The sequence below is a fragment of the Otolemur garnettii genome, unplaced genomic scaffold, assembly GCF_000181295.1.
Source record: "Otolemur garnettii isolate 467f Iridium unplaced genomic scaffold, OtoGar3 scaffold00007, whole genome shotgun sequence".
In the NCBI taxonomy this organism is placed as follows: domain Eukaryota; kingdom Metazoa; phylum Chordata; class Mammalia; order Primates; family Galagidae; genus Otolemur; species Otolemur garnettii.
In genome coordinates, this window is record NW_003852402.1 from 25,393,515 (window position 1) to 25,418,975 (window position 25,461).

The window sequence follows — 25,461 nt, forward strand, 5'->3', positions numbered from 1 at the left end:
CACTGGTTCCTACCTTCAAGTTCTTTAAAGTTTTTATTTAAAGAAAGAAAAACTCTGTGCATACTACCAAATTTTAAAATGAATGATTGTGCCATTTGATGTGTGCAAGACGACCTGGGGCCGTGTGGTGTAAATAACTGTGCTCCTCCTAACTCAGTAGCAGTTGCCGAGCGGTCCCTGTACGTGGTTAATGTGAATCTCTTTCCGAGCTCTCCCCACACTGCTCACTGCCTTAATCAGACTAGATTTCCTGCTCTCCTGATTAGCCCAGCCTGGTAAACCTCTGTTTATTGAGCCCGGGACATAACTGGTGACCCAGGAGAAAAGAGGTCTCCCTCCCTCACATCACTGTCAGAATTAAGCATCACTGTTGCTAACAGTTTGTTTTCCCTGAGTCCCGGGAACAGCAAGGGTATGTCTGATTTGGGGAAGTGAAGGGCCACAGACGTGGCAGTGTTGAGCACTAAAGGCCTACAGAAGTGCCATCAGTCACTGTGTAATCCACCCTGCTTGTCCCCAGATAACCCTAAGTCCCATTATGTGCCCAGTGTCCACAGTGGTCAATTGTGTGTGGCCCTGTAACACAGGAGATACTTTTTATTTCTCTTTGTAGAGACAGGGTCTCCCTCTGTTACCCAGGTTGGTCTCAAACTCACTCCTGGACTCAAGTAATCCTCCCACCTCAGTCTCCAAAGTAGCTGGGACAAGCAGGGTGCACCAGCACACCTAGCTGTCATGGAAACCTTATAATACACCTGTTTATCCAACAAAAATCTGCATTTAGGGTTTTGCTTTTAAATGGTAAGACACAAGAACTGATGAATGGGGCTTTCCCCTTCTTATGCCCAGGGAACCACGTGCTGACTTCATCTTACCGGGTTAGCAAACACCCTGCCTCCAAAGCATGCAGGAATGTTTCCAAATCCTGTAGCAAACTGTGGCTTGCGCACTAATTTGAGGTCCTATGACCACCACTCTGGAGCTTTGTGTTTTGGCAAATCTTAATTGTGATAAACCCCCTTCGAGGATGTGATTCACTTTTTGTGATTCATTTTATTCACAGATTTGTCAGGGATTGCAAAGCCTACTCAGGAAATGAAAACAAATGCTTATGTTGCCGGGGGTTTTTTATTTCATGAAGGACACAGAATCTTAGTTTGTAAAGCTGGAGTGCACTGAAGTGTGGGAACACTGGAAGCATGAGGAAAATAGGACATTTGGTCTAATTGGATAGTGGCAAGATTAGTGGGAGCGGTTTACCTGGATGAAGATTGAGAGGGTCCTTTTAAGGATGCAAAAGGCCAGCAAGGATAAAATAAATTAAATCCAGTGTTTGAGCCAAGGTTGCCACCTGTCACTTAGGATGTTGCTGAAAACAACTTCCGAGGTGATGGGATGGCCACAGTGCTACCAAGCTGAAGTTAACATGCGTGATGGGGCTTGCGCTCACTGTCTTCAGCCCAGATGATACTTTCCTTTAATTCTTTTTCCACGTGCATAACAAAAATGAAAATTCTAATGGAAACTGTTGGTGAGCCCTTCTTCCCACCACCTCCGCCACTCGCCGAAGGCGTGAAGAGGCACGTCAGTATATATTTTCATCCAGAAGACATCAGAGATCCTGGGTTTAAATTAAATGCAATATTTTGCAAACAGCTACTCTTAGGGAAATCTCCTGAAAATAAATGTGATAGAATGTTCCGTGGTTTGAGAGAATGGAATAGTTGAGGATTTAGTCTACGTGCAGTGTGAGTGAGACTCATGCACCTCCAGCTTCCTAAGTGTACAAGGCAGTGGTTTCCGTAAATTCACGAACTTGTTCAACCATCACCACTGATTCTAGACCCAAAGTTTTTAAGACAATAAATGTCACTTTAAGAAGTCTTTGGTTACGTAACCGGAGTATTTTGTATTGAAGGAGGGGAAATTACTAGTCTCACCCGGTCTCCTGGCTGTGCCCCTATGTTGGGCTCCCCTGGGGTCTCCCAAGTTGATATGTACATGCTGGGCCATCGAGTCCAGGGCAGGGAGAGAAAGGGAAGGGAGTGCTTCCTTTTGCTTTTATATTTTGATGGCCAGCACTCCCCTTTACCTGTGGGCATCAGACTCCATATGGGGCCAAGAGTTGGGTGTAACATGCTTGTATCAAACTGGGTCCTGGGTGGGCTTCTCCTGATAGCTAATCTTTCCAAGAGGCATTTTGGACATGCTGGGGTTGGGGTGCGTGTAGATGCTGCTGGTAGTTCAGAGAAGGAGTGAGATTGCCAGCCTTTGAGGCAGGGGGCTGCGGCCAGCTCCAGGAGACTCGTTCTGGTGCCGCGGCTCTCCCTACTCCAGCACTGGGCCCAGCCAGCTTGCTCTGATGGGCGCGACTCAGACCTGTGATCAGTGTGCCTTCTCCCCAGTGAGAGAAGCATAGAAGGAAACAGAAAGCAGCACTTTCCACCCCCTCCAGTCTGGAGCTATTAACAGAAGCTCCTAGAAACTGGCTCTATTCTGAAACACCGTGGGGTCTAAATCATCCTCCCCAATCACGAATTCCTTTTGAAGAATTCGCTCTCTCATTGACTCTCCCTAAATGTCGGATAACCTTGTTTTCACTTGGGTGTGCTCAGCCTCCTCGGCATATTTATCTTAGAGTTGTACTCAAAGTTCATGAGGCTTTTTACTCTTTAGTGTAAATGATACACTCCAAGACTTTTTAGTCTCTGCAGCTTATTCTCTTAAGGAATAAACCCTCCCACTACTTGTTCTCTTCACTGTAAGTAGATGAAATGAAATTTTATGAATATTCCAATGCAAAATTGTGATAGAGCTATGACATGCCTTGAAATTGGGCATTTAATTTACATTTACATCACCTGGCCTCTTTTCTGCACCTTTCATTCGTAGTTGACATCCTGTGCATACCTAGAGGGGAAAACTAGTAGCCATATGATTAAATACCTGGTTACTGAGTGAACTCATAGATTGACTTAATATGCTAGACTTTGGATTTGAGCGCTGTTTCTTCTTTTTTTTTTTTTTGAGACAGACTCTTTCTTAAGCTGTTGCCCTGGGTAAGAGTGCCATAGCATCATAGCTCACAGCAACCTCCAACTCTTGGGCTCAAGCTATCCTCTTGCCTCAGTGTTTCTATTTTAGTAGAGACGGGGCCTTGGTTTTTTGCTCAGGCTGGTCTTGAATTTGTGAGCTCAGGCAATCCACCTGCCTTGGCCTCCCAGAGTGCTAGGATTACAGGCATGAGCCACTGCACCTGACCCAGTGCTGTTTTTTTTTTTTTTTTGGTGACATGTTTTCATGATCACCAGGATAATGATAGTTTGTTGAGGGTGAAACAAAAACTTAAAAATATTCTCTTGCGAGTTTTCAATTGGTTCTTTCAGCTTATACATTTTGAGTATGGTTAAGCCAGAGCAACACCACCATCTCACCCTCAAAATTATAAACCCATAACAAAGCATCAACTAAAAGCACTCCTTCACTGGTTCGGGACAGTGGAAGTAGGATTGCTCCCAAGCTTCTAGCTTATAATGTTAATGGTTTTGATCCCCGTGACTTCTTGATAAACAGAAATCTTCTGAAACCCCACGTTCGTTCCCGCCAATGAGGGTGTCACCCGCTGTCAATTAGCAGTCAGTGATCTAGCCTTCCTCTTTGTCACTCTCATTTTCATTTAAATATTGCCCCTCTGTGTAGGTTTATTGCCTTGCCATTTCTCTAGCATATTAGGTTTAATTATGTGCTCAAAAATAATGAGGGAACTAACTTCCCTCGGGCAACTAATTGCTTTTGTTCTTTTTGGTCGAATTGTACCAAATTATTTCGCCTTGATTGAGGAAATTTTTGTAGTGAATCCAGATATTGTTGCATCAGTTCGGAAAAACATTTAAATACCCTTATTAATATGAACATGTGTGATTAAACAAGCTGTTTGGCTTGTTTCTCTAATTTGGAGGAGTGGGCTTGGAGAGGGAGAAATAGCATCATTTAAAATCCAAGGCTTACCTGACGAGGTGTTCCAAGAAGCTTAGCACATACGTCAAGGAAGGAGTTGATTTAAAAAGATAAATGGGGCTCGGTGCCTATAGCTCAACCGGCTAAGGCGCCAGCCACGTACACCGAAGGTGGCGGGTTCGAATCCCCAGCCCGGACCCGCCAAACAACGACGGCTGCAACCAAAAAATAGCCAGGTGTTGTGGCGGGCGCCTGTGGTCCCAGCTACTTGGGAGGCGGAGGCAGGAGACTCGCTTGAGCCCAGGAGTTGGAGGTTGCTGTGAGCTGTAATGCCACGGCACTCTACCCAGGGGGACAGCTTGAGGCTCTGTCTCAAAAAAAATAAAAAAAAATAAAAAATAAAAAAAAAAAAGATAAATGGCTTATGAGAACGGCCTTTTCACATCAAAAATAGATAAGAGGCTACCAAAAAAAAAAAAAATACAAAGCAGAAGTAACCTATCATCTTCTGAAGTTTGTTTATAAGAAGCTAGAAAGTAATGTACCTTGATTGTTTTAGGAGTGATTTATGTGTTGCAATTTTAATTTATTTAAAGCATGTCTGCTGTGTTTGTCCTAAGAGAATGTTTCAACAAAACGTGCTCTGTGTTTAAGACACGTTTTGGTAGGTAGTAGTTAGCGGCTCTGAAAGTAGAAACTGGCAATGTTTATTGTGAGGTCTGTTGCAGAATTCCCACTTTGTGAGATATTAACAGTTTCCTGTCAGCCTAAAATTGTAAATTCCCTGGGTCTTCACCCCGTGGTGGTGTCATTCATGAACTCAAAGCAGGTGCCATTATTTTTTTAAATAAACACTTGATGTTAGCTTTGGTGTTGAATAAAGAGTTAGATTTCTTAAATTTTCACGTTTGCCACAGCCCATCTCCGTAGTGAACATGTGTGTCCATATGTATAACCAATTTTTTAATGGCCTTTATATTTTAGAGTGGTTACAAATTCACAGTGAAATTGAACAGACGACAAGAGATTCTTTGATGTCCCCTGTCCCCCACACAGACACACCCACCTCACACACATTGTCACATCCCCCACCTGAGTGGTACATAGGTTACATGAACCTGCATGTCATTGTTGGCCCGAAGTCCATAGTTTACATTAGAGTCTACTCTTGTGTTTACATTCTGTGGCTTTGGACTCACGTGTGATGACATGTGTCCATCATTATAGGACCATACAGAGAAGTTCCACTGCCTAAAACTCCTCTGGGCTCCATCTATTCATTCGTCCCTCCCTCCTCTCCCCGTAAGCAACTTTAAACTGATTTCAAGTTTTCTATTCCAGAGAAAGTGGACAATGTGTGCCCCATTGCTTGAGCCTTAGAAGGGAGGAAAAAGGTTGGCTTGTTCACAGTCACAGTAGCATGCTAGGAAACGTGTCCTTGTGTTGTAGAAGGATTGATGGTGAGGAGGGAGCAGAGTCATCCTGGGCTGGAATGAGACAGGGACAAGGGCACACTGCTAGTTCAGGTGCACACGGCAGGTGGCGCACAAGAGCACAGACCCCAGTGATGAGCAGCCTGCTCAGTGGGCTGTCTGTGTGTCTGGTTCTTGGATGTTTACAAAGCACTTTAGTTTTTTAATGGGTGAACTCTTCTGAACCAGTCTGATACCATTTTCCCTGCAGTCGTCCCCTGCTTGTCCATGGGGTGGGGGTACATTCCAATACCCCCAGGGGATGCCTGATGTTGCGGAGAGTACCAAACCATATGTATACTATGCTTTGTCCTATATGAGCATACCTGTGCTAAAGTTTAATTTATAAACTAGGCACAATAAGAGATTAACAACAGAAACTAATAGAACAATAGAACTAATAGAACGATATACTATAATAAAAGTAAAATATAGGTTACTTGAACACAAGTACCACGATGCTACCACAGCTAATCTGAGTACCCAGATGGCGACCAAAAGTGTCTCGTGAGTGGGGAGTGTCTATGGTGTGGAGATGCTGGACAAGGGGAGGAGTCACGTCCCAGCTGGAGCAGTGGGGTGGTGTGAGATTTCACCCTGCTATTCAGAACAGGACGCAATTTAAAACTTAATTGTTTACTTCTGGAATTTTCTATTTACTATTTTTTGGACTATGGTCAACCACAGGTAATTGGAACCAAGGAAAGTAGGACCACAGATAAGGGGGGCTACTTCTTAAATGGGTGAAACGGAAGCTCAAACACGTGAGCTTTCCCTAAGGTCATGGCTGGTGGCAGAGGTAGCCCTCTACTTCCAATCAACTCCACATGCTGACCAATTTCTCCACTGGTCACCCACCTTGTTACGAGCTAAATAATTAGGACACTCAGCAATAGAAAAATCCTTCACTACGTTAACTCATGTCCTGCCCTGGAAAATAGAGCCTATTTGAATCTTTGGAAGTCTTATGGGACATTGTTATTTTGCACACCGTTGTCATTTCATGTCTGAGAATGTAAATGGAGAATATAAAGGTGATTGAATTAAACGTGTCCATCCCAGCATATTTCCAAATGTTGCATCAGGGGAAAGACTTTGCCCCCCCAAAAGAGAAATGGGCAACAAAGCTATATTTGTTTGGGTTCTAGTTAGGAATGAAATATTGCTAGAGAAAAAAAGCCATATTTCTGACTTTGAGTAATGTGCGGGTTTCTAATATAAAAGAAATTATCTGAAACATCTGAGACGGTCCAAAGCCACTTAAAATCTTAATAGCATTTCAGAATAGCTTTTTAAAATTTGCAATTATAAGATTACCTGTGGTGCCACATCCAGAGTTGCTTTCTAACAGGTATGGCCAGGGGACGTGGAAATTCATGGGACACATAAGGACCCCAGCAATACCAAATAGATCTTTCTGGGCACCTGTGGCTTTGTGATGACACCTGACATTTTTTGCATATTTACTGTGTACAGTGTCCTGTGGCAGGTGCAGTTCCAACACCTGATAAGACAGGCACTGTTCCAGCCTCTCAGATGAGGAAACAGGTTCCGAGAGGTTAAATAGCATCATCCGCTGGTCATGGTGGAGCCCTGGGCTTGTGTGACTCTAACCTAACCTGGTAACCACTACCCTGCACAGTAATGGAAGGAAGGAGACGCACCTGGCTTCTTGTCAACCACGGATCACTTTTCTTCCCAGGACTAGAGCAGTCAATATTCTGGTTGCAAATCCTGCATTTCCACCTTTGCACTGCTGGCCATCCTAGGTGAGGGCAGAGGTAGCAGAAGCTGACATCCTAGATCTATGAAGAGCCCTGGGCTGACAGATTTGTGGGTAAAGAGAATGGAAAGCTATTAATTACAGAAACTTGCATACCCTCCGTGGCTTCCTGAGATTCTTGGGGTATGTAACTGGCAGTTGGCTTGGCTGAGTATTTCTCAGCTTTTTCCTTAGCTCTGAGACGGTGAAGTCCCTGGTGGCTTCTGCTCCGAGTTGCATGACATCTGCTACCATCTGTGGTAGCTACCTCTGAAATTTCTCTCCTTGCTAAAGCAGCCAGAATTTCTCCCTTGCCAGGCCTTTAACTTGACTAAAGCAGTTAACAGGAACAAGTGTCAGCCATGTCAACAGCTGTTTTGTGGTGGTTACTCTGCTCTAGCCTAGGCATTGGGAATTGGACTTTTAAAAAATTTTCTTTGCCTGTTCTGCTTAAAAATAAGCTACTGAGCCGTAGAAAGAGAGCAAGGTCATGCCTTGGTCTACACTAGCAGTTAGGGACTTTATTTGCTAAGAAACTCTCACAGTCCTGGACCCTTCTCAGCCAGAAGGCCACGGACAAAACATAACCATCTCCACACACGGTGGCTCAAACCAACAGGGAACCAAACACAGGCCTGGGATGAAAGAGAGGTGGCCGTCCCCCAAACGTGGTCAGAACTATTGCAAGGTGACTTCCTGCTATGTATGGGGACTTCCTCTTGTTAACAAGAAACAGTCACCTAAGAAAGGCAGTGAATGATGGATGGAGAGGGAATGGAGGAGTACAGTCACTCAACAAGCAATTATCCTCCAAGGAACAGCTGGAAGGATGCAAGGAGGCTGGTGGCAGGCACTCTTAGTGAGCTGGAGAGTGGGTGGCAGAGTGACCCTGTTGGAGGGAGGAATCCTGACTGGTCAGCTACAGTGGGTCTTTTGGGTGGCAGGTTCCCAGATCTGGTTCATGGTCTCCCTGGAAGGATCGGCTTCCTCCGAGACCCCTTCCTATTGGGGACTGGCTGAGCTATCCAGCTGGACATTTGCTTTTGCTTTTTCTTATTTATTTTTTTTTTTTTTTGAGACAGAGCCTCAGGCTATCCCCCTGGGTAGAGTGCCGTGGCTTCACAGCTCACAGCAACCTCCAACTCCTGGGCTCAAGGGAGTCTCCTGCCTCCGCCTCCCAAGTAGCTAGGACCACAGGCGCCCGCCACAACGCCCAGCTATTTTTTGGTTGCAGCCGTCATTGTTGTTTGGGCGGGTCCGGGCTGGGGATTCGAACCCGCCACCTTAGGTGTACGTGGCTGGCGCCTTAGCCGGTTGAGCCACAGGTGCCAAGCCGCTTTTGCTTTTTCTTATCAGCGATGTTCTTGTCAGAGTTTGGTTGGCAGGAATCCCAGGAGCGGTAACTGATAAAATCATTTCTGCCTGCTGCATGAGGTGTGTGCAGCCCAGCTTGAAACTGTGGGGGCCTCCCCTCTCTTGGCCATCTGATCAACCCGGGGAAGATGGTTCACCTCTCAGAATCTCCTGGTCATAAACTGTTACTTGCCCGGGGGTGGTGGTAGAAGTTTAAAAATATAATATTTGGAGATAGGGCCATGCTCTGAGCATATTAACCTAAAATTGAAACTTACTTTGATTTTTTTTTTTTTGAGACAAAGTCTCACTATGTCACCCTTGGTAGAGTGCTGTGTGTGGCATCACAGGTCACAGCAACCTCAAACTCTTGGGCTTAAGTGATCTCTTGCCTCAGCTTCTTGAATAGGTGTGACAATAGGCACCCTGCTATTTTTTGTTATTGTTGTCATTGTTGATTAGGTGGCCCTGGCCAAGGTTCGAACCCACCTTGACATTCTGACAGAGGAGATGAACTTCTGATTGGTTTGCTTTCCAGCTGAGTGTCATGGATAGCCGTGTGGATGCACCTAATAGAGGCTTGCAAAGTGCAAATATTTCCAATTCAGAGAGACTCAGAGCAGCCGCAGGCACGCAGAAGATCTGGGTGGTTCTGTTTGGAAAGGGGAAGAGATGCTCCTGGTATTCCTGCTCGACTTGGCTTGAAATGAATAACATGCAAATGAGCACCTGGGGCTGAGTCAGCTGTGAGTAAGGGTGGCAGGGTGCTGGGCCCAGAGCCGCAGGGCTGGCTCCCTGTACCCCTGAGAAGCTGCCCGCAGCAGTCCCTGTGCCTGATGCCTGGCCCTTGCCCTGGCCACCTGCCCAGGCCCGACCCCAGGTCAGGCCAGCTGCTCACTGTACCTGCCCGTGCCCAGGGTCTCTGCTGGTGACACCATTGCCCAGAAGCCCAGGGCCTCCCCACTGCCAGGTCTCAGCGTTCCTTCCTGCAGGAAGTGCTTGGGAAGCCACATCGTGCCCTGCCGCCCCCTTACCCAGTGCCTCCCCCGTGCGGGCTGGGGCACCATCTTCTTAGGCCTCCACTCTCCCATCAGCTCCCCCTCCTCCCCTTCCTCAGCTTCTCCATCCTCCCATCTATCCTGTCCCTCTGTCCATCCCTCTGCCCTCTCGCCCATGCTGAGAGCTCACACCTCTACCACTGATGCCAGTTCTTCCTGGGTTCGTTCCTGCACACGGGCCCAGGCTGCTGCTCTCCTCAGCCCACTTTTGTGATCCTGCCTTCCTCCACCCGCTAACCCTTCTTCTCCCCTTCCCTACCTTGCATCTTTTTTTTTTTTTAGACGGAGCCTCAAGCTATCCCCCTGGGTAGAGTGCCATGGCATCACGCTCACAGCAACCTCCAACTCCAGGGCTGAAGCAAGTCTCCTGTCTCAGCCTCCCAAGTAGCTGGGACCACAGGCGCCCGCCACAATGCCTGGCCATTTTTTGGTTACAGCCATCATTGTTGTTTGGTGGGCCCGGGCTGGGGATTCGAACCCACCACCTTAGGTGTATGTGGCTGGCGCCTTAGCCGCTTGAGCCACAGGCGCTGAGCCCCCTACCTTGCTTCTTAAAGGAATCATCTCCACTCCCTTCTCCCAGGATTTCTTAATCCACTCAAAATGAGCATCAACCCCCAACACACCCCTAAAACATCTCTCAGTGGGGGCACCAGCGACCTGCTGGCGTGTCTGTGCCACACTTGCCGCCTTTTTTTCAATTTCTACATCACTCCCGTGTGACTCCCTCCCGTCTGAAACCCTTTGCTCCCTGGGTATTTTCTTCTGTTCTCAGGCCACTGCTTGGCCATGCTCTAGCCCTCTTTGGGTGTATTATCTCCCTTTCACCCCCTCGCACAGACTGCCCATGTTCAGCTCTCATCTGGACTAGGGCCACCATCTTAACACAGGGAGGACTGCCCCCTTTCCTGAGCCACAGACCCATATCTCCAATTATTTACCCGCAACATAGACGTCCTTAGAACACCTCAAGATATAAAACCAGGCTCATTTTTTGCTCTTGCTTTAAGTCCCCTCTGTCTGTACCACCTTCTCCCATTAAAGGCACCACTGCCATCCACTCATTCACCCGAACTAGGAATCTCAAATCCATTCCTCCGTTTCCTCCCCAGCCCCATCAAGTGATGTCAAGTCTGCCTTCTAAAGGAACCCCAGATGTGCCCACCTCACTCCATTCACCTGCTGCAGCCTTGGTTCAGGGACACTGTTATTTCTCCTCTAAACAGTGGTAACTTCGCCCTACACGGCCCCCTGGTCTCTGGTGTTGCCCCCACACAATCTACCTCCACCTGTCTCATGTAGCTACTCCTGTGAGCTTTCAAAGATGCAAATAGGATCACCTTTTTCCACTTCTTAAACCCTTCTGTGGTTCTCCCTACCCTAGAGGGTCAAGTTTGAATTTCTGAGTGAAGCCCATCATCCCCCAGCCTGGCCCTGCCCACACATCCCGCCTTGACCCACTGTGCTCTTTCACGCCCTTGGGTGACACTCAAATGCTTCCTTCCTCCTTCCTTCCTTCACATCTCTTCTCCTCCTTCTAGACCCTCTCAGATGCCAGCTCTGTCAAGCCCCCATGTCTTTCCCCTCCTGATTCTGTGTTCTGTAAAGAAACATTCCCATGATGCCCTTGTCCTTGTGTTGAGAGTGCTTGGGTTTGTCTGCTCCTAGAGTAGACGGTGAGTTCCTTGAAGCCAGAGCCATATCTGCCTATGTCCCTCTTCTGGTCTCCCCAACATATGTACAGTGCTTCCCCCAAAATAAGACACGGTCTTATATTTATTTTTTCTTAAGAAGACACACTAGGCCTTATTTTCAGGGGATGTCTTATTTTTATTAAGTATAATACAACAATCTACATTTATTCAAATACAGTTAAATCATCTTCTTCTGGAACCTGATATGGGGAGCCGACCTTGTTGGTGGTGCTGGCGCTAGTGATGCGTGAACTCCTTTCCCCTAGCTGTTCACGTGTGTGCAATAGGATGCCTGCCACCGCGGATACCTGCGCAAGTGTGAATGGCTCAGAGAAAGGAGCTGTGGCAGATAAAAGGTATTCCAGTCTTCCTTACCGCTCTGCCCCAAAATGCAGGGCTATGCATTTCGCGGCATAGCCACACCCATCACTAGGTCTTATTATCGGGGTAGGGCTTATATTTAACAAATACATAGAAATCCTGCTAGGGCTTATTTTTTGGGTAGGTCTTATTTTCTGAGAAACATGGTAGGTGGTGTTCAATCAGCGCAGTGAGCAAATAGGCCAGTTCATGTGAGAATGAGATCCGCAGTGGGCCACTTCTCTTACTCCCATCATTGTTAGCACTTGGTGGGCTGGTGCTGTGTCTCTCTCTTCCTTATCTTCTATGCCCAGACTACTGGCATAGTAAATATTGTTGATTATGAATTGGGCTTATTCAAACCACTCACCAAAAGCCCTTTCTAGTGGAAAAGGATAAAGATGCCTAACTAGGATCTTTAGGCACTGCCACTTCTGAACAGCGTCCTTCCCCTTCACTTTCCACTGATACTGTGGATGTGATACTGACCTGAACACCTCACTCCGCCCTTCCCGTCTTCCCCTCAGCCCACACCTGGAGGAACCCTGGGCCATAAAGTAAGTCTCATAAAACCTGCTGGAGTCTGAAGTCCATCCTGTCTAAAAATAGAACACACCTCAGAGCCCAGCCCGAAGTGGCTTTAGGTACTTTTTACTTCAATCAAAGTGGTGACACATTTCTGGAATCAAAACAGGGAAACATGACTTACAAGAAGAACCTTTTCATGATAGAGGGAACCAGTTCCTGTTCATAGAACTTGTCGTTCACCAGGCACAGGGCTTAGGGGCTTTACGTATTATCTCACTTCATCCCCTCGCAGTCCTAAGAAGAAGCTGCTGTCATGTTTTCATTTCACCCTTGAAGGAGCTGGAGGCCTGGAAATGGTACTGCTGGAATTCACACACTCCTCTGTCCAACTCCAAACCATCAGGCCACTTCCAGGGCCGTGAGGCAGCCTGTGGTTATGGGATCATGAATTAGGGGAATTTCTGAAATTGAAAGGACACTACACAATCAGTAGCATTTCTACACTCTAACAGCAAACTATCTGAAAGAGACATCAAGAAAACTATGCCATTTCCAATAGCTACCAAGAAAAGAAAATAGGGATAAACTTAATGAAGGAGGGGAAAGATCTGTGTGCTGAAAACTATTAAACATTGATGAAAGAAATTGGAAAGAAGATACCCCATGTTCATGGAAGTGTTAATGTCATTAAAATGTCTAGACCATCCAAAGCGAACAACAGATTCAGTGAAAACCCTATTAAAATATCAATGACATTCTCCATAGAAATAGAAAAGAAAAATCCTAAAATCCATATGGAATCACAAAAGACCCCAAATAGCCAAAGCAATCTTGAGCAAAAAGAACAAAGCTGGAGGCATCACACTCCGTGACTTCAGATATGTACCACAAAGCTATGGCAACCGGAACAGCATGATACTGACGTAAAAACAGACGCAGGACCAGGGGAGCAGAAGGGAGAGCCCAGGGAAAGAATATTAGAAAGTTTCAATTTTGGGTTGTGAGTTTTTCAGGATGTCTGAAATCCCTTAGCTCAGAGTCAGATGGACAGCTGTTACTCCAGCTGCAGTTATGAAGCCCTCCCGAGGCCTGGCCCATCTCTGTTTGGGACCTTTTTGGAACTTTAGGGGCTTGAAGCCTCCCATTTGACACAAGGGAGTTGAGGTCAGCTCCCCGGGCTCACTGCTGTGTGCCATTTGAGAGGAAGTTGCCAGTCTGGTACCCAATCACCTGTAAATAGTTAGCGTATAATTCCTTAAAATATACCCACTAAAATCAAGAAATTAAATAAATGTCTTACTGACAACCAGTCCTTAGACTCCATTCAAGCTTCACCAGTGGTGCCAATAATTACCTTTGCAGCAAAAAGATCTAGTTCAGAATTACAAGTTACATTTAATTATCTCTTTTGTCTCCTTCTGTCTGAACCAGTTTCTCCATCTTCCCTTGACTTTCATGATCGTGGTGCTTTGAAGGTTACAGGCCAGTTATTCTGCATGATGGCCCTCAGTCTGGCGTTTCCTCTTGATTAAGTTCATGTTGTCCATCTTTGGCCGGAATATCACACACAGAAGTGACACCACATTCTCGTTGCATCCTATCAGATGAGACTCGGTTTCAATTTGTCCTGTTTTTGATCATTTTGCTTTGATCACTCGATTAAAGTGCCTGCCAAGCCTCTTCACTGTAAAGCCGTGTCCTCCCCCGGGTAATTAATAGTAAGTATTTTGTGGAGAAGTACTTTGAACCTTCTGTTCCTCATCAAACTTTTTATTTATTCATTTATTTACTTCTCTTGCTAAGTATGGAATCATGCTTTCCTATTTTATTCGAAGGGTTATAATCTATGATTATTATTCATCTTGATGACAAGTCGTCCCTGCTCATCTGATGGGAACTCATTCAAGCAGTCTTTTGTATCCTTTTGCTGTTCTTTGACCCTCTCTTGCCTTTTGGCACAGCTGCTTCAGGCTCTTGTACTTTCCCTGCCCTTGACTTAGAACTGGTCATTCTTGCAAAGAACTTGAGTTCCTTTTAGTGGAAAATTGTACTTGAAAGCCAACATCCGGATACTAGATTTGCTCTGCCTGTAGGCGTCACCTCCCAGTAGACAGAGGTAGGGATATATGTAGTGTTTGTGTACACATGTGTGTACAGTATCCAATGACACATGTGCATAATATGTTAGCTTGTGTTATGCACCAAATGTGCCCCCCAAACTCATGTGTTACAAGTGCTTCCATTGTGATGGTACTTGGAGATGGGGCTTTAGGAGGTAATTAGGGTTAGATTAGGTCATGGGAGGGTCTTCATGATAGGATAAGTGGCCTTATAAGGAGAAGAGAGAGCAATGGTCTCTCCCTCTCTGTTTCTACCATGTGTGGTCTTCTGCAAGCCAGGAAGAGTGCCCTCCCAGGCAGTGAATTAGCCAGCATGTTGACCTTGGACTGTCCAGCCTCCAGAACTTGGGAGATAAATGTCTGTTGTATAAGCCACCCAGTCTGCGGTATTTGGTGACAGCAGCCCCGCTGACTAAGACAACATCTGTGTTTTATACACAATTCAGTCTATGCTTATTTCTGCATCAGTCTGTATGTTGAAATCACGAGTGTACACTAATACCGCCAATCCCAGTCAACACCTCTGAGTTTATTCAAGTTTGCTTCCTTTCAGTATGTGTAACTGCTTTGTCCACAGTGAAAACACAGACTTCCATTGTCTCCAAAACATTCACTCATGTTCCACCCACTCTGTGTAAACAGTTCCCCCTCTCTGTTGCCCACTGCTCCCCTGCGTGGGAGGTGTTTGTGTGCGGACACTCTCCACCAGGTCGCCCTCCTCACTTTGCTGGCTGCCCCCAGTGCATGGATGTCCTCCCCAAATCAGGCTTTGACCTGAGCTCTGGCTGCCCATTCAAGGATGCCCTCTCCCCACTCCTGGACCCATGACCTCCACCAGGCTACTCCTCCCCCGTGTCCTCCTCACTCTGAGTGAGTTTAGCTGCCCCTCTCTGGGCCACCAACTCATTCCCCCATGGGCCCCTACCTTGCCCTGTCCCAATAATGGCCTTAGAGCTGAATTTTTCAGGAGGGGAAGGGAATAGGGACAGGAAGAACAATTTTATTGTGATTTTTTTTATTATTATTATTTTAGTAATACAAAATGACTGGGAGATTTTTAGGGAAATACAAAAAGGACACAGAAAAAGATAAAAATCTCCATTAATTCTTCTGCCCAGAGAAAACTGTAATTAGCTTTTTCCCTCCAAGTGTCAAACTTAAGAACAAAACAAGGGTTGGGCACAATGGCTCACGCCTGTAACCCTAGCACTCTGGGAGGCCGAGGCAGGTGGATTGCTTGAGCTCAGTTTGAGACCAGCCTGAGCAAGAGTGAGACCCCCGTCTCTAAAAATAGCCAGGCATTGTGGCGGGCACCTGTAGTCCCAGCTGCTCGGGAGGCTGAGGCAAGAGAATAGCTTGAGCCCAAGAGTCTGAGGTTGCTGTGAGCTATAATGCCACAGCACTCTGCCAAGGGCAACAAAGTGAGACTCTGTCTCAAATAAATAAATAAATAAATAAAGTACTAGTTTTTAAAAAAAGGAATAAACTAGAATCAATGACTCCCCTTATATTGGACAGTTCAGAGGTAAGGATCCTCCTCCCCAGATCTCCGGGCCCTGCCAGAGACAGCAGCTGATGTCTGTCCTGCCCCTTCCAGGTACTTTCTGGGCACGCATAATACGTGTGTGTTCCATCACTCCACCAAGTTGGACTTTTACCTTTCTGATGTATTTCCTGTTAGCTTTTTTGCTTTGCATATGTCTAATGGAATAAAACATGAACTTTTTTCCATGTTCCTATATTGTTTCTTCCAAAGTATTATTTTAAGTGCCTGCATAACTTTCCATCATCTTCATGTCTCATTTACTGGATCTCCTATTGTTGGAGATTTGTGATTTTTTACTATTATAAATGACTAGCTTTGGCTTTATCATGCCAGGGAAGTGGTAAAGCCAGCTCGGTGTGGTGAAGCAGTTCAGCTGTTTTTTTTGTTTGTTTGTTTTTTTTTTGCAGTTTTTGGCTAGGGCCAGATTTGAACCCACCACCTCCGGTATATGGGGCCAGTGCCCTACTCCTTGAACCACAGGCGCTGCCTGAGTTCAGCTGCTGTTGATGACTGATAATAGAAGACTGAGCTAAAACTAGCTAAACCAATGGAGATTTATTTTTTTCACTAGTAAGCCTTGCAGAGGTGGGTAGTTACACTAAGTTTTGAGCAAGCCACCAGAATACAAAAGATAAAATTCCAAAGCCAAGTTGCTACAGGTAAAACGTCCATAGGGCAGGATTAAGGTACTCTTCCTGTGTTCTTGAACCCCTCAGCCTCTTCAAGCCCATTGGGGAATTTAGAGAAAGGGGAGAGAGAGTATTTTTGAACTGTTTTCTCCTTCTGATGTCTTCTGAGGTTGGGGTCCCTACCCTTACCTGAAAGCGCAGACAGAGCTCTGAGGCACACTCCTCGACTGACAGGTGAGAAAGCTAAAGAGAAAGCGGTGGCTGCCAGCTGGGGGCGCTGTACTGGGGATCCCGTCACTAGGAAGCTGGAGGTGGGCATAGTACCCCTGTGGGCTGAGGAAGGAGATCCAGGCCAGATGCATCGCTCAGGACCAGGGGCCTGCAGGGAAGAAGACCTGGGGGCAGCAATCTCCTAAGAGTCTGCAGAAGTGCTGGCAAGAAAGGTGGCTGTCACAGCTGCTGGGGACAGAGAGCCACAGCTGGTTTGTAGTGGCACCCATTTAGGAAGGACCCTACCCCTGGCCATCCTGCCCCCCGAGCCTGAGGGATCAAGTGCACCCCGGCAGGCTGGTAGAGGTAGGAGCCAGGTGGAAGGAGGAGAACCAGGAGGCAGAAAGAGAAAGAAGCAGCCAGCCACGGCCTCTGTACACCTCAGCCTTTGGCCCGACACAGGCTGGGGGGCAGGGTGGACGGTGGTGAGAGACTCGATGCAAAATCACATTAAGGGTTTCATTCATCTCGGGCCAGAATTGCAACCGCATTTGCTATTAAAAGGGATTTTGCAGGCGGCGCCTATGGCTCAAAAGGGTAGGTTCAAACCCAGCCCCGGCCAAAAAAAAAAAGGACTTTGGACTGTTACCTGAGGGTGAGGACAGAAGTCATGGGCCTGCTGGAGTTTTCCTGCAGGAGTAGGGGGCTGTTATCCCCTTGAGTGGTTTCCAGGAGTAATGGGAAATAGCAGCAGAGTTTGCTTTCATCACGTCTCATGAGCAGTGTATGCAACATACCAGTTAGAAGCAGAGTAAAAGTGGCTTGAGAAACGGGGTCTGTTTTTCCCACCCCTGAAGAAGGTGGGAGGTAGTGGCCACAGGGTGGGTTCATCAGCTCATCCATCTTGGCGCTGCTGGCCTCAGGGAATCAGGGATGCCTCCCTCCTGGCCACAACATGCCTTCCCAGGTCTAGGCATCACGTCCTCACCCAGAAAAACAGGGAGCTGTAGGCTCTCCTCACTTGCCTTTTATAGAAAGGAAAATCTCTTCTAGAAGTCCCCCAGTGAGCCCAACCTTTTGACTCTTGGGCCAGAACTGGGTCCCATGAGCACCCCTCCCTAAACATTTCCCGAGTCTCCACTTCCTTATTTCCTAAGTCTCCTCAGCTGCTATAAACTAGAATCAACACCTCCCTTTTACGCACTGCTCCCAATGAGGTCATGAACCACCCAATTACCAAAACCCCTGCATGTACTCCACCTCCCTGGCCTTACTTGGTTTCTAGATCAGTCGATACTACAGACAGCTCCCTGCCCTTTGAAGCTCTGTCCTCCTGTAGGGCGTTTCCTTTCCTGCTTTCCTCCTATCTCTCCACTACTCTTCAGGGTTCTGTGGCTCCATTTTCCACCCCATCTCCTTCCTACTCACTCTCACGGACCCAGCTACCCCCATGGGACAGAGATTGCCACACTTGCATAGTTAGTACCTACCTCTTTTCCACATTGCTGATTCGTATGTTAAATTTCGTTTTATCTATCTAGGCATGTCCCTAGAGTACCTGAAACTACAAAATAAAATCCATCTTTTTCTTATATCAAATCTGTTCTTACTTCCATAAGGTACCTCCACTGTCCACCTACTTGCCTGAGCTAGAAACCTCAGTGCCACCTTCCTCATCATTGCCACCATCAAGTCATGCCAATTTTACTTGCTAAATATATCTCAAAATCATCAGCTTTCCATCTCAACCACAACTACAGTGGTTCTGGATCAGTTGTGGGTCAGGACAGTTGGTAACAGCCTCTTAACTATTGCCCTTTTTTTCCCTGCCTCATATGAGGATGTGATGCCTGGAACCATGGCAGCCGCCTTGCAACCATGAAGTGAGAAGCATGAAAACTAAAAGTCAACATGCTAAGGATAGAAGTAGAAAGACAGGAGCTAGGTCCTTGTCAGCCCTGTTGAGCAGTTGAATCCATGCAGGAATCACCTGCTTGCAAACTTCTTATGATGTGAGGTCATACGTGTCTGTCCTGCTTAACACCCTGTTTATGTCCATTAACTACATCACAAAGCATTCCCAACTGGCACAGGCGGATGAAGGAGACAGTCTGAGCAAATTTATGACACCTGGACATGATGATCCCAAAGCAGCTATTTTGGTCTAAGGAACAGTTTTAGGTAGCTGGGGAGAAATGCCAAATTATTAGGTATTTAGGTTGTTTTTTTTTTTTTTTTTTTTTTTTGAGACGGAGCCTCAAGCTGTCCCCCTGGGTAGAGTGCCATGGTATCACCCTCACAGCAACCTCCAACTCCTGGGCTCAAGCGAGTCTCCTGCCTCAGCCTCCCAAGTAGCTGGGACTGCAGGCGCCCGCCACAGCGCCTGGCCATTTTTTGGTTGCAGCCATCATTGTTGCCTGGCGGGCCCGGGCTGGGGATTTGAACCCGCCACCTTAGGTGTACGTGGCTGGCGCCTTAGCCGGTTGAGCTGAGATTTTAGGTGGGTATAGAGAGGCAAAGACAGACGGCTGAGGGGAACGTGGTGTCCACTTGAGCGATGAAGATTAATCTGGCATAGCTGGAAAGGGCATGGCCTGGAGCAGGGAGCAGGCAAGTACCAGTTGGCAGAGGGCCCAGAGGGCCAGAGAAGAAATCCAAAATTTATTTAGGGCAATTCGAAACCATCCATTGGAACAGTCATGAGATCAGGTTGTTACTATTACTTGTAGTTGCTTTCTTTTTGAGACGGAGCCTAAAGCTATCCCCCTGGCCAGCCTCTTCCAGTGCACATCTGGGTGACGTGCTCTCAGCGCTACCTAGGTGTACAGCCGGCTCCTGCCGCTGAGGTCTAAAGTCTATCCTGGGTATCTGAGAGGAAGCAGCGGTCAGGGGGCTTGTCTGGAGCTAGACGTGTTTCTGGTGACTGCTGCTGGTTGTTTGAGGGAACCCCCGAACAGAGTCCCTGTCGTGCCACTGCAGAGGAAGCATAAAGATGAGATGAGATGAGATGAGAGCCCGGAGAGCCAAGAGGACCCAGAGGCCCCTGGGTCTCCCATCCACATTCAGAAGTGCAGATTGTTTTGAGTACACGTTGGTGCAATTGTGTCACAACCTGGCATCTTTGCCAATGGTCAAGATTGGAAATGAAGAATTCCGTCTCCATCAACCAGTACAAAGTCCCTGGGGCCAGCCATGTAGACCAGCCATGCAGACTGCCCGGGTCTTCTTCCCAAGACCTCCAAAGACAGTGTCCTGCTCCTCACACTCCACCCTTCCCTAGTTGCCCCAAACGTGGCTCTGCTGGCTGTGCTATTTTCCAGGCCTCATGAAGCTTGACTCATTGTGGCTGGTCAGTCATTTCCGAGGACATCGGTTCAAGAAAAAATGTCACAAACATTCCAGGAGAGATGTTGCCCTCTGGAGAATTCCTTTCTTTTGTTCCATATCATTTCTTTTCAGGGGGTTAAAGGACTGGGCATTTTTCCTGCAGACACTGGCAACACAAGGGTCCCAGAGTGTGTTGCTATTCGTGGGCCTGTCCTAGTGTTGGCCATGCCTGTATCTGGGGAACTGGCACAGGCGGGTGAGGTGCTCATCATTGCTGAGGTTAGAGCAGCCTCTAGGGGTTGCCACGGGTTACTGAGCACTTGGTACCGTGACTGGATGTGTTCAAAGCCTTAGAGTTCTCAGTATTCGCTCCAGGTGTCCCTGGAGGACACGGAGGGTCTGATGGCTAGACCTCAGCACCTCTTCCAACAGCGGACCCTGGTCTGGAGCTGGTGACAGGGATCAGCTTGCCCAGACCCCCCTAAGGTTTACCTTTTCAGTGCACGTCATGCACACCTGCTTGGAATGGGGTGCAGTCTGCACTCAGCCCTCTTGTATTGACTTTTTCCTGAATCTGCCAGCCAGGGTGTTCCAGGGTCTGGGTTTTTCTTTTTTTAGAGACAGAGTCTTACTTTGTTGCCCTCGGTAGAGTGCTATGGTGTCACAGCTCACAGCAACCTCCAGCTCTTGGGCTTAGGCGATTCTCTTACCTCAACCTCCAGAGTAGCTGGGACTACAGGTGCCCGCCACAATGCCTGGCTATTTTTTTGGCAACCTTGAACTCTTGAGTTCAGGCGATCCGCTTGTCTCAGCCTCCCAAGTAGCTAGGACTACAGATACCAGCTATCACACCTGGCTAGTTTTTCTTTTTTTAGACAGGGTCTCACTTGGCTAGGCTGGTCTCAAACTCCTGACCTCAAGCAATCCACCCACCTTGGCCTCCCAGTGAACCTGGCCTCCCAGGTTACAGTGAACTGTGAGCAGACGGCTGCACTCCAGCCTGAGTGACAGAGCAAGACTGTGTCTCAAAAACAAGAAAAAAAGAAAAGGTGGGAAAGTCAAAGCACCAGGGTTACAGGCATGAGCCACCGTTGCTGGCCTGCAGATTTTTATGATCTCAGAACCCAATCCAATCTGTCACTCACTGCTGAAGCCTTCAGTTTCTCACTGGCCCTGAGATGAAGGTGACACCCTTTAATGTGGCTTCTGAGGCCCCCTTTCTTGACTCACCTGTCCTCATTTCCTCTGACACAGTGCCCGCTCCACATCCTGGTCAGGATGAATTGCTTGTCATGCTTCAGAAGCTGTGTCCCTCTCACACCAGAGATTGTACAGTGCCTCATAACTCGGTGTAAGCCAGTGAGTGTCACCCGGCACTTGGCAGCACCTGTGTTCGCCCACTGCATAGCCCTGAGCTCCTGCTCTGAAGGAGACCAAGGAAGTTTAAGACACAGTTGATGCTTTCATAGAACTTTACCTTCTAGGCGGTAAATAAGACGCGAACCCACGGAACAGCTAAAGAACCAGTGTGAAACCAGAGCTTCAGACTGGTGGCCTGCGGGCCCAACCTAGTCCTTACATGTGTCTTGCTTGGCCATAACAATCTCAGCCCCCCACAGTGGTTGTTGCTGTTATTGTTTCCATTTTTTTTAATTATGGCAAAATACATATAAAATGTACTATCTTAACCATTTTTAAGTGCACATGTAGTTCAGCGGTATTAAGTGCATTCATATTGTTGTGTAACTATCACCACCACCCATCTCCAGAACCGGTTTCATCTTCCAAAACTGAAACTCTGTCCCCATTAAACACTAGCTCCCCTTCCCCAGCCCCTGGCAGTGACTGGCCCCGCATTTTAAGTGCTGTATCTCAGGCAAGTGGAACCATACCGTCATCTATCTTTTTGTGACTGGTGTATAACACTTAGCATCCATCTTGCATATGTCAGAATCTCCGTCCTTTAAAATATTACACCGTGTATTTCCACACCCCATTTTTCTTATCTGTTCATCTGTCAGTGGACCCTTGGGTAGCTTCTACATTCTAGCTATTGTGAATAATGCTGCAATGAACGTGGGTGTACAAATGTATCTTCAAGACCCTGCTTCCAGTTCTTGGGAGTATATACCCTGAAGTGGAATTGCTGGATCCAGTATGCTAATTCTATTTTTGATTTTTTGAGAAACTTCCAGACTGTTTGCCACAGCGGCCGCATCATTTTACATCCCCCTACCAACAGTGCGCCGGGTTCCAGTTTCTACACATCCTTCCTGACACTTATCTTCTGGGTTCTTTTTGGATAGAAGCCATTGTAATGGGTGTGCAGCAGCCAGCACAGTTTTTAAAACCTTTTGAATTAATTGCAAATGTTTAAAAATCATATTTCACCAGTGCGGTGGCTCACGCATATAATCCTAACACTCTGGCAGGCCAAAGCAGTGGATTGCTTGAGCTCAGGAGTTGGAGACCAGCCTGAGCAAGAGCAAGACCCCGTCTCTAAAAATACCCCAACATTGTGGTGGGCACCTATAGTCCCAGCTGCTTGGGAGGCTGAGGCAAGGAGATCTCTCCTGAGCCCAAGAGTTTGAGGTTGCTGTGAGCTATGACACCACAGTACTCTACCCAGGGTGATAGAGTGAGACAGGGAGGGAGGGAGGGAGGAAAGAAGGAAGGGAGGGAGGGAGGATTCATGTCTTTTTAAAATAAAAATATCTTAACTTCCAGTTATTTTGAAAAACTGGGAAACTCTGGCAGCTGGGGTGGGGGCTCAGGGGGAGTGGTATTCTCCCCAGTGACAATTGGTTGGAGCTAAGCAGCAGCTTTGCCTTGGCACAGGGCGGGGCGTGCATGTCCCAGCTCACCTCACCACCTCTCCTGCAGGCTCCCGCACACAGAGAGGTGCCTCTCACCCAGCACTGCCACCTCTGCCTGTTGTACAGTCAGAGAGAGAGGAGTTTTCTTATATCCATCCTTGATTAAAGAAAAAAATAGGCTGGGTGTAGTGGCTCATACCCATAATCCTAGCTCTCTGGGAGGCTGAGGTGAGAGGATCATTTGTTTGAGGTTACAGTGAACTGTGAGCAGACGGCTGCACTCCAGCCTGGTGACAGAGCAAGACTCTGTGTCAAAATCAAGAAAAAAAGAAAAGGTGGGAAAGTCAAAAGCAGACAGGAAGCCTGAGAGTGCACACTTTGTGTGCATAGCGTGTACCACTTATGTTTAATTTGCTAATACTGTTTCCTAGACTTAGGCACCTCACTCACATAAAATGTCTCCTGGCCCCCCACAGCATTTGGGTTAAACTGTGGTGACTTTCTGTCACTATTCTGAGACAGCGACTGCATTGCGAGCGGGTTAATCAAAGGCAATTTGAGAAAGGAGACAGAATCTCGCCTCTGCCTTGAAGGATGATGTTAGTTTGCGAAGGCTGCCGGAGTGAGCACCACGGGCTGGGCGGCTGAAACAACTGAAATTTATTTTCTCACAATCTTGGAGGGAGGCTAGAAGTCTGAGATCAAGGCTCTGGCCGGGGCCAGTTTCTTCTGAGACTTTGTAGGGGGCCACCTTCTCACTACGTCCTTACATGGCCCTCCCGCTATCCCTATCCGTGTCCTAACCTCCTTTTCGTCCGAGGACACCAGTCATACCGGTTCATGGCCCACTCATATGACTTCATTTCATCTTAGTTAGCTGTCTCCAAATATACTCTTCTCCTGAGATACTAAAGTCTTCAGCATATGAATTCTGGGAAGACACAGTTCAGCCCAGACCAAGGGGAAGGTACAGCGGACCTGTGTTTGCTTCTCTTTCCTGCACCTGTATTAGTTTCCTGTTGTCATCATAACAAATGACCACAGATGTTTTGGTCTGAACAACACAGATTCATTTTCTTACAGTTCTGCAAGTCCTTAAGTCAAGTGCTTGTAGGGCCTCTGGAGGCTGAGGGGGGCGGGGAGGAGCTGTCCCGCTGCCTTCCCCAGCTCACACAGGCTGCCCACATTCCTTGCCTTTTTGGCCCACATTAGCCTGACATCTGCACCGGTCATTACATCTCCTTCTCTGTCTCTGAATCTCTGTCCTATATCTTACAAGGGTTCTTGGGATTACATTGGGCTGCCCAGATAATCCAGGATAATCTGCTTGTTTCCTTAATCACATTTATCAAGTCCATTTGTCGCGTAAGGTACCAGTCACAGTCTCAGGGATTAGGCCATGAATGTCTTGGTGGTGCTGGGGGCATTGTTTACCCCAGCACTGCCCATCCCATCTCCCCTACTCTAGCCTGGAAGAGACCCCTAAAACAGTGGTCATGTGGCCCTGGCTGGGCCAGTCTGAGCTCCCCAGTTGGTGGTCTTGTCGGGGCAGAAATGTGTCCTGTAGTGCTTGTCACCAAGAAGTGGTGAAGAGTAGAGGAGAAGCAAGTTGGAAATGTGCGGGGCCCGAGGCTGGTCTGGTGGAAGGTTCTTCCAATCACCACACATGTAAAATAGTTAAATGGACGATTGGATTCTTAATTTCTGGTTGAATTTGAAATTCTCTTCTGTTAGGAATATGCCAGATAAAAGCTATATAAGCATACCATATAGTAATTTCTTTTTTTGATGGAAATTGTGCAAGTTTAAAATTATCAGGGTTCCCGTGGACCCTGGTAATAAACTCACAGGATTAAAGCAAATAGTGATTAGGTCTTTGTGTGAAGTTACATGATTCAGGAAGCCTAATGTACCGGACTGTGTCTTCGCAAGACATTACCAATAACAGATTGTGAAGCTAAAATAAACTTTTCTAAACTATCCTCCTTGCTAGAAAACAGCCTGAAGTCTCTTTCTATTCCCTTTATGGATAATGGGATTTCAAACTTCTTGTCACATGAAGAGGCAGTCAAAAAGAGTATGTCGCCAAAAAGAAAGGATAACAGTATTCTAGAAGTGTGTCAGACAATTCGCTAACACAGACTCATGTTATTTTATTTGTATTTTCCGTTTTAATGATATTTGCCAGCTTTTAAAAACCTGTGACTTATTGTGATGTATTTCCTTCCTTCCTTCCTTTGTCTTTCTTTCCTTCTTTCCACTTTCTCTTGACAGAGTCTCATCACTCTGTGCCCCAGCTGGAGTGCAGTGACATCATTGTAGCTCGCAACAACCTCAAACTCCTGGGCTCAAGCAGTCTTCCTGCCTCAGCCTCCCAAGTAGCTGGGACTACAGGCTTGGGCCACCATACTCAATTAATTTTTCTATTGTTTGTAGACATGGGGGTCTTATTCACGCTCAGGGTGGTCTTAAATGCCCACCTCAAGAGGTCCTCCTGCCTTAGCCTCCCAGAATGCTAGGGTGCAAGCATGAGCCACCGTACCTGGTCCCTGTATTTACTTATTCTATTCATCTTCATATTGAATTGTGCATGTGTAATCTTGCATTCATTGTCTTTAAGAGTGCCCCA

At 47.0% G+C, this 25,461-nt stretch overlaps 1 protein-coding gene across 1 annotated transcript in view; it reads left to right on the forward strand.

Annotated features, from left to right (window-relative positions):
* Window positions 1-25,461, forward strand: part of TMCC3 (transmembrane and coiled-coil domain family 3) — a gene marked incomplete at its 5' end in the record, with an annotated part of 35,616 nt that overhangs the window by 7,182 nt on the left and 2,973 nt on the right. The window lies entirely within an intron of this gene.